Source organism: Triticum aestivum, chromosome 5D (genome assembly GCF_018294505.1).
Source record: "Triticum aestivum cultivar Chinese Spring chromosome 5D, IWGSC CS RefSeq v2.1, whole genome shotgun sequence".
NCBI classification, from domain to species: Eukaryota; Viridiplantae; Streptophyta; class Magnoliopsida; order Poales; family Poaceae; genus Triticum; species Triticum aestivum.
In genome coordinates this window covers 243,403,315-243,417,918 of record NC_057808.1, presented here as the reverse complement: position 1 = coordinate 243,417,918, position 14,604 = coordinate 243,403,315, and positions in this window count along the sequence as shown.

The window sequence follows — 14,604 nt, the reverse complement described above, 5'->3', positions numbered from 1 at the left end:
TGCAATCCACTCGACCTACCATTCACTCGGAGATGTTTCCTTATTTAGGTCACTCGACCACTCAACCACTCGACGTGCAGAAGACCTAAAGACACTCTACGCAGCAACGGTTGGACGTTTACTCATAGACTTAATGATCATTTATATCACTTTATTATTGACGTTACCTGTAACACTCTCTCTTTATGTATATTGCATCCTGTGTAACGGAGGGGAGCTGGGGTCCTGGCGCACTCTATATAAGCCACCCCCCTCCTCTGAGACAAGGGTTCGCACCCCCTGTAACACACACACGCATATAATCCAGTCGACCGCCTTCGGGCTCCGAGACGTAGGGCTGTTACTTCCTCCGAGAAGGGCCTGAACTCGTAAAACTCTTGCATACAACTTCTCCATAGCTAAGATCTTGCCTCTACATCCCTACCCCCCATTCTACTGTCAGACTTAGAACCACGACAGTTGGCGCCCACCGTGGGGCAGGTGTCTTAGCGACTTATTGGAGAAGTTGCAATTTTTCAGATCCCCGTCAGCATGGTTTCAGGCGAAGGATTGGCCGAGGGCCGCGAGATCCATTTCGGCGCGCTCGTGTTCGTCGCCGACGACTCCGCTTGGCTCCAAGAAGCTCCACTCGACGTTGAGGCGCTCCCCGTCCGCGGGGCAACGCACTTTCGCGCGTGCGTCTGCGGCATCCTCCTGCGGTAGCCGTCGACTCAATATCGGTCGGCTCCGGTGGTGTCTTCACTCCCTGCTGCCCGCCGGCACAAGCGTTCCGGTCGGTCGAGGCTCCAGCGGTGGGTGAGGCACTCGGTGGCTCGCCAATTGGCAACCCCCCAAGTCGCGGCAATCGAGCCCGACGAAACTCTCTACGGCCTGTTCGACTGGCTCTATTGAGACTGCGTCCGAGTGCGACAGCAGTGACCCCGCGGCAGAAGTCCTGATGGTCAACGGACCGCGCAGTCCTCCTGGCTTCCCCCGCGAGGATGGTGGCGACGGCGGAGGCGATCCGTCGCGTGCCCACGAGGAGTACCGCCCCGAGCCCCTCTCTTCGCAGCAGAGGGAAGAGCTTCGCCGCCGTAACATGGATGCACTTCACACTCCTATCGTTGGAGAAACCCCCGAGGCCCGGGCCTTGGAGGAGGTGCGCCTGGCCAACCTGGCTGAGCGCACTCGACTGGAGAATCTCCAGCACGCACTCGACGAGCGTGCTCGGCAGCGGATTCCTGAGTCCAGTCGACGACAACTTTTTCCGCCTCCTACTCAGGTATACCGAACTCCGATTCAGAATCTCACAGCTGCAGCCCGAATAGCAGAGTCGATCCAGCCCTCCCAGTCAGAAGCTGGCAGAGGTTTGATGCAGATCAGGGCTTTACTCCGGGCAGCAGGAGAACAAAACACAGCAGTATCTCAGTCGTGGAATAGGATCCATAGCAGATCCGTGGTAGCAGACACAGTCCAGTCGGCTCACAGTCCAAGATCGCCCCCGAGGCGTGAGGGACGTGGAGACCGACGAGATCTGTACAGAAACCGTGAGCAGTTTGATCACCGACTCGACCACGATGATCGTCGCCGAGTGCCCACGCCTCCCCCAAGGAGTGGGTCATATGCACCTCGGCAACACGATGACAGGCGCCCTCACAGTGGTGGGCGAAGGATTCCAGTCGACCCCCGGGAGCCAGGCTTTGACGCGAGATCCATTCTCGTTCAAGGTTTGGTAGACAGGAACAGAGCACACAGAGATGGCCACGATAGAGATTACCCGACCGGCAGCAGGGTGCATGTTTCGGGTCCCAAGTGTTTTAGCAGAGCCATCAGAGCAGCAGTGATTCCTCGCAACTTCAGGTTGGTGACTGGAGTCAGCAAATTCACTGGTGAGTCCAAGCCTGACACTTGGCTAGAGGACTATCGAGTGGTTGTGCAGATTGGTGGTGGCAATGACGAAGTGGCCATGAAGCACCTGCCTCTGATGTTAGAGGGTACGGCCAGAGCATGGTTGAATCAGTTAGCACCTGGCAGTATTTACAGTTGGGAAGAGCTTGCCCGAGTGTTTGTCAGAACATTTGAGGGTACATGCAAACGACCAGCGGGGCTAACTGAGCTACAGTCTTGTGTGCAGAAGTCGAATGAAACTTTGAGAGATTATATCCAGAGGTGGATCACGTTGCACCACACGGTGGAGAATGTGCCTGATCACCAAGCAGTTTGTGCCTTCAAGGAAGGCGTCAAGTATCGAGAATTGAATTTGAAGTTCAGTCGGACCGGAGATATGTCTCTGAGTCGAATGATGGAAATTGCCACCAAGTATGCTAATGGTGAAGAGGAGGATAGGCTCCGGAGTGGCAAGCACAAAACAGTCGCCCACGAAACCGGGGGAGGGAACTCCAGTCGGAAGCAGAAGCGCAAAGCCGAGCCAGCTGCTCCTGGAGAAACCTTAGCCGTAACTCAAGGAAAGTTCAAGGGGAAGCCCAAAGGGCCATGGAACCCCAAGAAAGTAAAATATCAAGATGGAAATGATGTGTTGGATTTACCATGCCACATTCACATCAAAAAAGATGAGGAGGGTAATCTCATTTACCCGAAACACACCACTCGACAATGTCGGCTCCTAATCCAGCAGTTCCGAGAGAAACAGCCCAAAGAAAAGGAGAAAGAATCGGACAAAGTTGAGGATAAAGAAGAGGACGATGATGGTTACCCCCACGTCAATTCCACTCTGATGATTTTTGCTGATGTTGAGAGCAAGAGTCGACTCAAAGTCATCAACAGAGAAGTGAACATGGCCGCTCCGGCGATGCCCAGTTATTTGAAGTGGTCTCAGACTGCCATTACATTCGACCAGTCTGATCACCCGACACACATAGCCACCCCTGGGAGGCAAGCGTTGGTGGTCGACCCAGTCGTCGAAGGCACTCGGTTGACTAAGGTTCTGATGGATGGTGGCAGTGGCCTGAATATACTGTATGCGGAGACCTTGAAAGGGATGGACATTCCGATGTCCAGACTCAGTGAAAGCAATATGAGTTTCCATGGGGTTATTCCTGGCAAGAAGGCTGAGTCACTCGTCCAGATCGCCCTCGATGTGGTTTTCGGTGATTCCAAGAATTACCGCAAAGAAAGGTTGACGTTTGAAGTCGTCGATTTCCAGAGTGCTTATCATGCTATTCTGGCCAGGCCAGCTTATGCACGTTTCATGGCTCGACCATGTTACGTTTACCTTAAATTGAAGATGTCTGGTCCTAAAGGAGTGATTAACATCACTGGCAATCGGAAGAAGGCAGAAGAGTGCTTACAGAAGGGCTCAAAGATCGCCGATGCACAAATGGCAGTTGTGGAATTACAGGACTATAAACAAAACGCAGATCCGAGTGATTTGTTGCGAGCTAAGAAGCCTCCCACGGATTCAGCATTTCAGTCGTCTGGTGAAACAAAGCCGATACATATTCACCCGACCGATCCCAATGCTGCTCCGACTCACATCTCGACAATACTCGACTCCAAATAGGAAGAAGCGCTCATCCAGTTCCTCCGTGAGAACTGGGACATCTTTGCATGGAAACCTTCTGACATGCCAGGTGTTCCCAGGGGGCTGGCTGAGCACCGTTTGCGAGTCGACCCAAAAGTGAAACCGGTCAAAGAACACCTTCGACGGTCTGTCGTGCAGAAGAGAAAAGCAATCGGTGAAGAAGTGGCTCGACTCTTAGTAGCTGAGTTTATCCGAGAGATTTACCACTCCGAGTGGTTAGCCAATGTTATCATGGTCCCCAAGAAGGTCGACTCACTTCGCATGTGCATTGACTTCAAACATATCAATCGGGCCTGCTCGAAAGATCACTTTCCTCTGCCCCGCATCGATCAAATTGTCGACTCGACTGCAGGGTGTGAGCGCTTGTCCTTTTTGGACGCTTATTCCGGGTATCATCAGATCCGACTGTATGGACCCGATGAGATAAAAACAGCTTTCATCACTCCATTCGGGTGCTTCTGTTATGTCACCATGCCACTGAAGAATGCTGGAGCCACATTCATGAGGATGATTCAGAAGTGTTTACTCACTCAAATCAGTCGGAATGTGGAAGCATACATGGATGACATTGTGGTCAAGTCACGTAAAGGTTCCGACCTGTTGGCTGACCTTGCTGAAACTTTTGCCAACCTCAGAAGGTATGATATCAAGCTTAATCCTTCAAAGTGCACATTCGGAGTTCCGGGCGGAAAATTACTCGGTTTCCTCGTTTCCGAACGAGGGATCGATGCTAACCCAGAGAAAGTTGGTGCCATTCTCTGAATGAAGCGCCCTGTGCGTGTGCACGATGTCCAGAAGCTTACAGGTTGTTTGGCCGCCTTAAGTCGATTCATTTCTCGCCTCGGTGAAAAGGCATTGTCTCTTTACCGACTAATGAAGAAGTCTGATAAGTTCGAGTGGACTCCTGAAGCCGATGCAGCATTTGCAGAGCTCAAAGCCCTGCTTTCCACCCAGCCGGTGCTTGCTGCCCCAATCAGCAAAGAGCCATTACTGCTTTACATTGCAGCCACTGGATAAGTTGTCAGTACAGTACTTACGGTCGAACGGGAAGAGGAAGGAAAAGCCTATAAAGTTCAGCGCCCAGTATATTATGTTTCTGAAGTTTTGACCCCATCAAAGCAAAGATATCCACATTATTAGAAGCTTGTTTATGGGATTTATATGACCACGAAGAAGGTTGCACATTACTTCTCTGACCACTCCATTACAGTCGTCAGGGATGCTCCATTATCAGAGATTCTGAACAATAGAGATGCAATTGGTCGAGTGGCAAAGTGGGCGATTGAACTCCTTCCCTTGGATATTAAGTTTGAGGCAAAGAAAGCTATCAAGTCCCAAGCAATAGCAGATTTCCTCGTCGAGTGGATCGAACAGCAACTGCCGACTCAAATCCACTCGGAGCACTGGACCATGTTCTTTGATGGTTCCAAGATGCTGAATGGTTCTGGTGCTGGGGTGGTACTGGTATCCCCCCGAGGAGACAAGCTCAGATATGTTCTCCAGATTCACTTTGATTCCTCCAATAACGAAGCGGAATATGAAGCACTTTTGTATGGGTTACGTATGGCCATCTCACTCGGCGTCCGTCGCCTCATGGTCTACGGCGACTCAGATTTGGTAGTCAATCAAGTGATGAAGGAGTGGGACGTCAGAAGCCCAGCTATGACTGGTTATTGCAATGCGGTGAGGAAGTTGGAAAAAAAGTTTGAGGGGTTAGAGCTCCATCATATACCCTGACTGAAAAATCAAGCAGCCGATGATTTGGCAAAGATAGGTTCCAAGAGAGAAGCCATTCCCAGCAACGTGTTTTTAGAACACATTCATACACCTTCAGTTCAAGAAGATCCTTTCACTGAAGAGCCCCCACAGCCTAAGAGTGCCACAGATCCGTCTGAAGTCGAAGTCCCAGTCGTGGTCGACCTGATCATGGAGGTTTTGGTCATCACTCCTAACTGGACAGTGCCATACATTGCGTATATCCTTAGGAAGGAACTCCCAGAGGATGAAGAAGAGGCTCGACAGATCGTCCATCGATCCAAAGCCTTCACTGTGGTAAAAGGACATCTGTTCAGGGAAAGCGTAACTGGAGTCAGCCAGAAATGCATAACATCAGAAGAAGGTCGAATGATCCTCAACGACATCCACTCAGGGACCTGTGGTCACCATGCGTCCTCTCGGACCATTGTGGCCAAAGCATACCGAGCTGGATTTTATTGGCCACGAGCAAATGAAATGGCGAAAGATATAGTCGACAAATGTGAAGGCTGCCAATTTTACTCCAATATGTCCCACAAGCCTGCGTCAGCCCTGAAGACTATTCCACTCGTCTGGCCCTTTGCTGTTTGGGGATTGGATATGGTTGGACCCCTGAGGACTGGTAGGAGCGGCTTCACTCATGTGCTTGTAGCAGTTGACAAGTTTACCAAATGGATTGAAGCCAAGCCTATCGAGAATCTTGAGGCCAGTACTGCCGTCAGTTTCATCAGAGAATTGACATTCAGATATGGAGTTCCGCACAACATCATCACTGACAACGGGTCGAACTTTGATTCTGATGAGTTCAGAGCCTTCTGTGCTTCCCAAGGCACACGAGTCGACTATGCTTCAGTCGCCCACCCGCAGTCGAATGGACAAGCAGAAAGAGCAAATGGCTTGATTCTCAAAGGACTGAAACCCCGTCTAATGCGTGATCTCAAGCACACAGCAGGCGCCTGGGTCGATGAACTTCCATCAGTTCTTTGGGATTGAGGACAACTCCCAATCGGTCGACTGGCCGAACTCTGTTCTTTTTGGTTTATGGAGCTGAAGCTGTTCTACCGAGTGACTTGCTTCACAATGCACCCCGAGTCGAGCTCTTCTCTGAAGATGAAGCAGAACAGGCCCGGCAGGACGCAGTCGATCTCCTAGAGGAGGAAACAGAGATGGCGTTAATCCGGTCGACCATTTATCAGCAAGACTTGCGTTGATTCCACGCTAGAAACATGAGGGGCCGAGCCTTTCAAGAGGGAGACTTGGTTCTTCGAGTGGATCAGCAGAAACCACACAAGCTCTCCCCTGCTTGGGAAGGTCCCTTCATTGTCACCAGAGTTCTCCACAATGGAGCATACCATCTTTACAATGTCGAGCATCAGAAAGACGAGCCACGGGCTTGGAACGCGGAGCTGCTCCGCCCCTTTTATACTTGAGTACTCATTTGGATGAGATGTAATAAGAAATACCTTTGTAGTTTGTTTATCAAAGACAAGAGCTTTACAGTCTTCCTAAATGGTTGTTGTTACTTTTGTTTGCGTCTGAAATCCCCCAGTGGGTGACTTTGCCGTGAATCCGTTTCGCCTAAGTTTGAAAAATCCTACCGAGTGATGAGCAAGCCTCTTACTCGGGGGCTTAGCCGCGAATCCGTTTCGCCTAAGTGTGAAAAATCCTACCGAGTGGTCAGCAACCCTCCCACTCGGGGGCTTAGCTGCAGTCCAGTACTCGCCTAAGTGTAAAGAGTCCTACCGAGTGGTGAGCAACCCTCCCACTCAGGGGCTTAGCTGCAGTCCAGTACTCGCCTAAGTGTAAAAAATCCTACCGAGTGGTGAGCAAGCCTCTCACCGGGGGCTTAGCTGCAGTCCAGTACTCGCCTAAGTGTGAAAAATCCTACTGAGTGGTGAACAACCCTCCCATTCGGGGCTTAGTTGCAGTCCAGTATTCGCCTAAGTGTGAAAAATCCTACCGAGTGGTGAGGAACCCTCCCACTCGGGGGCTTAGCTCCAGTCCAGTATTCGCCTAAGTGTGAAAAATCCTACCGAGTGGTGAGCAACCCTCCCACTCGGGGGCTTAGCTGCAGTCCAGTACTTGCCTAAGTGTGAAAAATCCTACCGAGTGGTGAGCAACCCTCCCACTCGGGGGCTTAGCTGCAGTCTAGTACTCGCCTAAGTTTGAAAAATCCTACCGAGTGGTGAGCAACCCTCCCACTCGGGGGCTTAGCTGCAGTCCAGTACTGGCCTAAGTGTGAAAAATCCTACCGAGTGGTGAGCAACCCTCCCACTCGGGGGCTTAGCTGTAGTCTAGTACTCGCCTAAGTTTGAAAAAATCCTACCGAGTGGTGAGCAACCCTCCCACTCGGGGGCTTAGCTGCAGTCCAGTACTCGCCTAAGTGTGAAAAATCCCACCGAGTGGTGAGCAACCCTCCCACTCGGGGGCTTAGCTGTAGTCCAGTACTCGCCTAAGTGTAAAAAATCCTACCGAGTGGTGAGCAAGCCTCTCACTCGGGGGCTTAGCTGCAGTCCAGTACTCGCCTAAGTGTGAAAAATCCTACTGAGTGGTGAGCAACCCTCCCACTCGGGGGCTTAGCTGCAGTCCAGTACTCGCCTAAGTTTGAAACACATCTTTATCCGCAAGGACTACGAGGTGCAGGTCGACTACAACCTTCTCCTCGGAGCTACGCCACAAATACAACGTACGCTCCATCCTCATCCACAAGGACGACGAGGTGGAGGTCGACTACAACCTTCTCCTCGGAGCTACGCCACAAATACAACGTACGCTCCATCCTCATCCGCAAGGACGACGAGGTGCAGGTCAACTACAACCTTCTCCTCGGAGCTACGCCACAAATACAACGTACGCTCCATCCTCATCCGCAAGGACGATGAGGTGCAGGTCAACTACAACCTTCTCCTCGGAGCTACGCCACAAATGCAATGTACGCTCCATCCTCATCCGCAAGGACGACGAGGGGCAGGTCGACTGCAACCTTCTCCTCAGAGCTACGCCACAAGTACAACGTATGCTCCATCCTCATCCGCAAGGACGACGAGGTGCAGGTCGACTGCAACCTTCTCCTCAGAGCTACGCCACAAGTACAACGTACGCTCCATCCTCATCCGCAAGGACGACGAGGTGCAGGTCGACTGCAACCTTCTCCTCGGAACTACGCCACAAGTACAACATACGCTCCATCCTCATCCACAAGGACGATGAGGTGCAGGTCGACTGGAATCTCCTCCTCAGAGCTGCATCTCAAGTTCAAAGATTATTCCGAGTGAAGAACAAAACCCACTCGAAGACAAACGCAAGCATATTTCAAGGTAAACAAAGTTCAGATAAATCCTAAGGTTCCGGACCGCATATCAAAAGTACTCGAGCATCAAGCCCGAAGAAGTTTAAAGATTACACAATCACTTGGCATTCCGAGGCAAATAAAGGTGGAGCATAATGTTTTTTGGTCACTCATCGGGAGAAGGACTGGCTGGGTCGCAGAAACTGTCAAGGTCTATGTTGTCTGCGATGCGAGTGGCAGCATCAAGGAAAGTGTCCATAAAGGACTGGAAAGTGTGCCTTTTTGTGTTAGCAACCTTGAGCTCTGCCAGCTTGTCTTCTTTGACATCCTTGCAGTGCACTCGAACCAGAGACAAGGTGACATCTGCACCGCAGCGAGCAGACGACTTTTTCCATTCTTGCACTCGGTCAGGTATTTGGTTCAGTTGAGCCATCAGAGACTCGAGGTCTTGAGATAGTTCCGCCTGAGGCCAGAGTTCAGCATCAACCCGAGTCATCGCCGCCTTTAGGCGGGCAAGATAAGCAACCGCGCTGTCCATGCGAGATTCCAATCGCAGCACATTCATTGCGATGTCATCTTTGACTTGGCAATTTATGGGGTCGAGACCTGTCTCGACCCGCCCAGTTTCCGCTTCAAAATCTTGGCAAAGCTCTGCACAGTTGAGTAAACGGTGAGTCGACGATATGATCGGGCTTGACAGTCGACCGGAATAAGTCAGTCAATCATCAGTACCTTCAAGTTTTAGGACCAGCTTTGCAGCAAGCTGGCCCAGATAAGACTCCAACTCGCCCTTCCTGGCCTTGAGGCTCCCAAGCTCGTTTGTCAGCTTGTCCTTGTCTTTCTTCAGTCGCTCGACCTCCCGATTGGCGTCAGAAACAGCAGCCTTCAGTTTGGAGTTCTCTTCTTCTAACTTGCCGACTGAAGCAAGCTTCTTGTCAGCAAGCTCCGTCTTTTCTCGCGCTTCCTTCTGTGCAGCTGCAAGATCCTGATCCTTCTTCTCCAAAGCCTGCTTCATTTTCTCTAAAGAAATAACATTCTTCAGACGGGCTTGGAGTTGACGGTTTTCACTACATACATCTGCTCGAGTGGAGTCACTCGGTTCAAAAAATGGAAAGGAAAAGTGCCAGCAGTGAGATAGACAGTTGACGATTGGTTACCTCCCATGGCAGCTACTTCATCACGAGCAGTCTTGAGATTCTTCTTGGCCAATTCCAGATCAAGGTTGAGGCTGATTTGCTGTTTGTTCATTGCAGAAATGAGCCCCAAGATCACATGATTTCTGCAGTATAAGCCATACCAGCTGACTGAGATAAAAAGACATCACAGTGATAGCTACTCTAAGACTACCACCGAATCAAACATTCAACAGCAATCTCGGGGACTACACCCAGTGGGTGCACTTAGCGTGCCCCCACTGGTTTGAATAAACACTCGGCATGGCCTGCCCAGCACGAGAGTAAAAAAAAGTTCTCAGACCATAGTCGACTGCCCGCAGTCAACCACGGTCTCGGGGACTACACCCAGTGGGTGCACTTAGCGTGCCCCCACTAGTTCTGGTTTCATTCGACCTGGTCCGTCTAGACCGAGTGACAAAATTGAGATTCTCAGACCACAGTCGACTGCCCGCAGTCAACTATGGTCTCGGGGACTACACCCAGTGGGTGCACTAAGAGTGCCCCCACTAGTTCAAAGATTCAATTCAAGACGACTCAAATTGCCTCATACAACTTCATAACAGTCACACCCAGTGGGTGATCGGATGAGAAGTATGATCAATCAGGAATCAACTAACCTGGACATTGGTCTGCAGAGTTGCTCCGGCGTTGAAGGCCACCTGACTGGCCTCATGCACCACTTTCATTTGCCCCATCACAAGGTTCAACTGAAGAAGAGCTTCTTTGGCGGCGGCCGGTGGGTCGTCCGGAGTCTGATAAGCAGTGAAAAGCGATGATGGCAGAGCAGTCGGTATTGGCGCAACAGAAGTCTGAGCAGCTGATCCTGATGGGCAATCAGTCGACAACGGGATAGCGAAAGTGACGTTGGTACATGCCGGATCTGTCGATCGCTCGACTGCCGTCTCAGGCATCTCAGTCGACTGAGGAACCTGGACCTCAGGCGTCTTCCCGCTCAGTTCTGCGTCCCTCCTCCTCCTTCCCCTCAGCGGTACTTCTTCTTCATTGTCCGAGAGCACAACAACGTCTCGTGATGCTGCAACAGACACAGAAAGTCAAAGAGATAGCTGACAACAATAAGTCCAAATAAATTCGAGTCGGGCAGACTTACTGGCTTTGGAGGTAGCGGCATTGGCGGTTTCCTCGTCGACTGGAGTCTTGTCGATATCCATATCAGTCGCAGCCGAGGCCGGGCTGTAAAGGTTCAGCATCCACTCGGTCAGTACAAGAGAATCGGTCAGAACAAGAAAATACAGGGAGAACATTTACCCAGAAGCAACAGGAACGTCCATCTTGATTTTAGGCAGGGTCTTCCGTGCCTTCAAAGGATTGATCTTGGGCTGCTTGGTGACCTTCTCAGCCAATTCTGGAGTCGAAGACCGAGCGCGCTTTTGAGATGGAGCGCTCGAGGCCCACAGCCTTGCCGCGCCTGCCCGCGGGATCATGGTGCTACTTGGATCGACGTTCGGAACGAGGTGGTGAGTCGGCTACCTCCTCGTCGTCCGACTCATCGCTCTCATCTTCATCACCGTCGGCTGGTGACTCTCACTCGCCGCTCTCCTCCGCGCTGTCCTCACCTTCATGGTCCTGTTCCAGAGCTTGCTCGCCATTGGGCACTGAGTACATCTCTGTATAAATCTACAAAACAAGGAGCCGAGTGGAAATCAGTCGGATCAACAAACAGTCGGAAAACACATCCAAATTCAATCAAGTGTAGTGGCCAAACCTTGTCTGGCTGGTTGCTTTCGCTGAAAGGTTTGACCCTCCTGGCACCCTGGGGTTGTCCTTGTTCCCGGTGATGCCCCTCAACCACTCGGCCACTGTTTTGGCCTCCACCTCCTCCGGATGAACCCGAGCGGTATCACCAGCCCCGGAGTACATCCACATGGAGTGGTCGCGAGCTTGGAGTGGTTGAATATGTCGACTGAGGAACACCGCCAGCAGATCCATGCCGGTGACACCTTGGTTGATCAGTTGAACTACTCTCTCGACCAACATGCCCGTCTCCGACTTCTCCGCGGCGGTCACTTTCAACGAAGATGGAGTTTGAACATGATCAAGAGAGAAAGGGGGAAGTCCAGTCGACTGGCCTGGAGTCGCAATATCCTGGCAATAGAACCAGGTCGACTGCCAGCCCCTGACCGGCTCAGGAAGAGTCATCGAAGGGAAGGAACTCCTCTTCCTCTTCTGAATACCCAGACCCAATACATCTGGATAACATGGGTTTTCTCGTCGTTCGAGTTCGCTTTCTTCACTGTTTGGGAGCGGATGGTGAAAATGTGCTTGAAAAGACCCCAGTGCGGTCGACACCCCAGAAAATTCTCGCACATGGACACGAATGCGACTAGGTATATGATGGTGTTGGGAGTGAAATGATGGAGTTGAGCCCCGAAGAAATTCAAGAAACCTCGAAAGAAGGGGTGTGGAGGAAGCAAGAAACCGCGGTCAACATGGGTGGCAAGCAGAACACACTCACCCGGTTGCGGCTGTGGCTCCGTTTCCCCCTCCGGCAGCCGCGCGGACCCATGGACGATCAGCCCTGACTTGGCCATATCGTCCAAGTCCTTCTGCTGAAGCGAGGAATGGATCCAATCTCCCTGGATCCAACCCCGCGGCAGCCCCGAGCACGATGAAGATCCCCGATTCGTCTTCTTGCCTTTCGCCGCCCCCGTCGCCTTCTTCGCGCGCTCCAGCGCCGCCGTTTTCTCCTTCCCCATGGCGGCGGAGCGGAGGCGTCGAGAGTGGAGAAGTCGGATGGGGTGAAAGAGCAAGAGGAAGAAGAAAGAGAATGGACACGCACAGTGCGGACGCCTCGGCCTCGCCGCTTTTAAAGGCCCACTTCCAAGTGGCTGACGCGTGGGTCCGGGCGATCCTGTCAAATCCCACAACAGTAGTACACGGGATACGTGGCGAAAAAGGTGGCGCAGAAATCAAAACGTCCGGTTTATCCACTCCGCTTACCACGGCACGCTCCGCCTGGCGCGCTTTCACCGAAATTTCGGATCCCGCGGAATCCGGGATCCTCTGCAACCGATCATGCCAAAGATTTTGCGTCAAAGACAACACTCGGCGGGTGACATTATAAAAACCAATCGGCAATTCCTGAATCGATCAGGGCGACTGAAACGAAGCCGAAGTACCAACACTAGCCTCCATTCAGAGATGAGTTCTTGAGAAAGGCAAGAGTCAAAGCAAGATCAACTTCAACCTTCTTTTCACTCGGACCTCAATCCATTCGGGGGCTAATGATGAGGACATAGACCTAGGGTAGGGTGATAGGCCTGACCTATACATACTACCTAAGGTCCTTGTCCTAGAAGCAAAGAAGTTCAAGAGCAAATAGAGAGGGCTCAATAAAGGTGTCGAGTGCAATCCACTCGACCTACCATTCACTCGGAGATCTTTCCTTATTTAGGTCACTCGACCACTCAACCACTCGACGTGCAGAAGACCTAAAGCCACTCTGCGCAGCAACGGTCGGACGTTTACTCATAGACTTAACGATCATTTATATCACTTTATTATTGACGTTACCTGTAACGCTCTCTCTTTATGTACATTGAATCCTGTGTAACGGAGGGGAGCTGGGGTCCTGGCGCACTCTATATAAGCCACCCCCTCCTCTGAGACAAGGGTTCGCACCCCCTGTAACACACACACGCATATAATCCAGTCGACCGCCTCCGGGCTCCGAGACGTAGGGCTGTTACTTCCTCCGAGAAGGGCCTGAACTGATAAAACTCTTGCGTACAACTTCTCCATAGCTAAGATCTTGCCTCTACATCCCTACCCCCCATTCTACTGTCAGACTTGGAACCACGACATTATCTGCTCCTTACACTCCTCGGCAGAATGGCGTCGTGGAGCGCAAGAACAGAACTCTTGTTGAGATGGCTCGCACTATGCTTGATGAGTACAAGACGCCTCGTCACTTCTGGATTGAGGCAATTTATACTGCGTGCCACATCATCAACAGGGTATATCTTCACAAATTCTTCAAGAAGACTGCCTATGAACTCCTCACTGACAAGAAACCCAATGTGAGTTATTTCAAAGTCTTCGGTGCTAAATGTTGGATTAGAGATCCTCATCACAATGCTAAATTTGCACCAAAAGCACATGAAGGTTTTATGCTTGGTTACGGAAAGGACTCGCACACCTACAGAGTCTTCAACAACGTTCTTCACAAGGTTGTTGAAACTGTAGATGTGCGGTTCGATGAAACTAATGGCTCGCAAAGAGAGCACCTACCCTCTGTGATAGATGAACCAGCACCTGAGGAAACTCTCAATTCAAGGCTACTGAGGATGTCATTCCTACCGAAGAATCTACTGAAGAATTCATTCCAGAACGTGAAGAACGTCGAGCTAATGCACCTGAAGAAAATACTGAAGAAAATGGTGCTAAAGAAAATGCTGATCAAATTCCTCGACGACAACCAGCTCATCCTCGCGTTGCAAAAGAAGTGCAAGTTGAAAAGATCATCGATGACATTGAAGCACCAGGTCCTCTCACACGCTCAAAAGCTTCACATTTATCTAACTTTTGTGGGCACTATGCTTTTGTCTCTATCACAGAGCCCACTAAGGTAGATGAAGCATTTCTGGAGCCTGAGTGGATTCAGGCCATGCAAGAAGAATTACATCAATTCGAGCTCAACAACGTCTAGGAACTGGTCAAACGTCCAGATCCTCGCAAGCACAATATCATTGGCACAAAGTGGATCTACCGCAAGAAGCAAGATGAAAATGGCCTTGTGGTGAGGAATAAGGCACGGCTTGTAGCTCAAGGCTACACACAGGTTGAAGGAATTGATTTTGATGAAACTTTTGGACCTGTTGCTAGACTTGAGGCTATTCGCATATTAC